Here is a 2,648-nt window from a genome sequence, read left to right as displayed (position 1 = left end):
TGTTTTTGTACATACATCTGCTTTATGATTTAGCATTGTGTTAGCAATTTCTGTTTTTAGCCGGTGGAGAAGGGGGACAGTTTGATGTTTCTGAGAATTATTTCCCTCTTTACTTTTAACACTGAAATGTATCTCCTCATTGTATCCTCATTGAGGATAACGAGCTGTAAAGTTGTGTTGGTACAGTTATGTGCAATTAAGTGGATGTTTTCTGTTGGTTAATTGCATTTCTCTAATTGTCTGAGTCTCTGATTTTTCAACATTGTATTGCCATTTGAATGTAACAATGCCTTGTGCCTATGTGTCTTAGTGCATCACAATGTGCATATGTTGTTCTGCATTTACAAAATAGAATATATTGATTCCTTCAGTATGTTGTTGTAATTTCTTTATTTGTTACCATAATTACTCATATTCTCCGGCCCCTTATTTTGCCTCAGTTTCATGAACTGGCCCCATTTCCAAATTAATTGAATAGCCCTGATCTAATGTAATAAAGTGCTGAGTAACTTTGCAAACTGCATCATTAATTTTTTTTTAAAAGTTTGCCTTCATTTAGGACTGTTATTGCTTTAGGAAAGTAGCTATTCCTAAATCTACTAGTCCTTGTTTTTTGACATCTGTAACGTCTCCCTGAGGGCAACAGTTCGAACAGCGGGTGACCAGGGTGAGAACAGTCAAGTGCAATTTTGGTGGCTTTAGACAGCAGTCTTGAATTGGCAATTTCCTGTAGTGAGGGAAGAGGACAATTGAAGATCTTCTGTGCTGTGTTGATCACTCTCTGTATTCTTTCCTTGTCTGCTGCAGAGCATCCAGCGCACCACACAGTTATGCTTTCTATGGACGAACGGTAGAAAAGCACCAACACCTTCTCAGACAGATCGTTTTTTTAAGGAGTCTGAGGAAAGTTCTTTACCACTGCTGTGATATTGTCCGTCCATGTGAGTCAGTCCGAGATGAGGGTTCCCAGGAATTTAAAGTTTTGAACCCTCTCCACTACCCATTGATGGAAAGAGGGAGGTGGTCGGAGAGTCCAAGGTCAGACAGCTTCCTGATGAGGATGTCTAGGATGATTGTATTAAATGCAGAACTGTAATCTACAAAGAGCATCCTCACATATGTCCCACTGTGCTCTAGATGGTTTAGGGCTGTATGAAGGGCTATGGTGATGGCATCATCCGTCGACCTATTCGCTCTATAGGCAAACGCGTGTGGATCTAGGGTCGATGGTAGACTGGTTTTGATGTGCTTTAATACCAGCCTTTCAAAGCACTTCATAACTACAGGGGTGAGTGTCTATTCAGACTGCTGGGGGAGGGCTTTTTTGGAACTGGGATGATGGTGGATGTCTTCAGGAAGGATGGAAGAGTGAAGAGTAAACACACCTGTTTGACTGTGTGTATTTGTGTGCGCGCACGTGCATGTGTGTGTGTGTGTGTGTAATCATGCTCATTCCACATTGTTTTTTTGCTCTAGTGCCAGGCCTTCATTAATGTGTGAAAATTTTTATATTCATGCTGGAATTATTAATTTTATTTGCCAATTTCAATAAAGATGCTCTCTTAGTCACACCTGTTTGTTTGTGTGTGTCGCTCTGTGTGTATGTGATCTGTGTGTAGTCATGTTCTTTCCATATTGCCTTTGTGCTCTCATTGCATATCTTCATTTGTGTGTGACATGTTTTAGTTTTATGCAGAATTTCTTTCCCAATTTCTATAAAAAAGCTCTCTATTGCAGTCACACCTCTCTCTATCTGTGTGTGTATTTATGTCTGTGTCTGTGTGGGTGCACATGTGTGTGTGTGATAATGTTCATTCCACATTGTATTAGTGATCTAGTACCAGGCCTTCATTTATGTGTGAGAATTTTCAGATTTATGCTGGAATTATTGATTTTATTTTCCAATTTCTATAAAAATGCTTTCTATTGGAGTCACACCTGTGTGTGTGTTTGTGTGCGCGTGCACGTGTGTGTGCAGGTGATCATGTTCGTTCCACATTGCATTTGTGCTCTAGTACCAGGACTTCATTGCGGTATGGAAATTTGTTTTGATTTATTCTGGATTTCATTCTGACAAATGAACAATAAAAAACAAATTGTTTTCGATTTTCCTAACCATTTCAATGTGGGACCCCAAAGGTCATGAGTGTGACTTTTTTTTTTTACATACCTTTAGAACAACCGAATCAAGCCCAGTTTTTTAGTGTGTATAGATAGATCATGTAGAAAAAGTGACACAATTTTATGCAACTGAGATGAAGGGAACCATGTTTATTTACTACGGAAAAGTCGATTGGGGTCATATAGACCCCAAAGATAAATTGAGGGTTAAATTGGTTCATTGAGCAAAATTTATTTTATATTGTCATCATCCAGCTAGGTTCAGTTCTCATACAACAGCATCAGTACAGTCAGATCAATAAAATTGTTGAATAATACGTGTCCTAAACTAATCAAGCCAGAGGAACATAAACAATGTACTCTTTTTATTTTCAATACTTGGTAAATTATGTAAAGCTGGTGTTTACAAACACTGTGCTTAAAATTTACCATTAAATCAAAATGGGTAATTCTTATATTGTTATGGATTGTTGTAGAATATATATTATAAATGATTTATGCGTGCACATTATTATTATTTTTTTAAT

The sequence above is a fragment of the Rhinichthys klamathensis genome, unplaced genomic scaffold (genome assembly GCF_029890125.1).
Source record: "Rhinichthys klamathensis goyatoka isolate OS25496 unplaced genomic scaffold, OSU_Roscu_1.1 h1tg000040l_1, whole genome shotgun sequence".
Taxonomy (NCBI): Eukaryota; Metazoa; Chordata; class Actinopteri; order Cypriniformes; family Leuciscidae; genus Rhinichthys; species Rhinichthys klamathensis.
Note: the sequence above shows the minus strand (reverse complement) of the source record.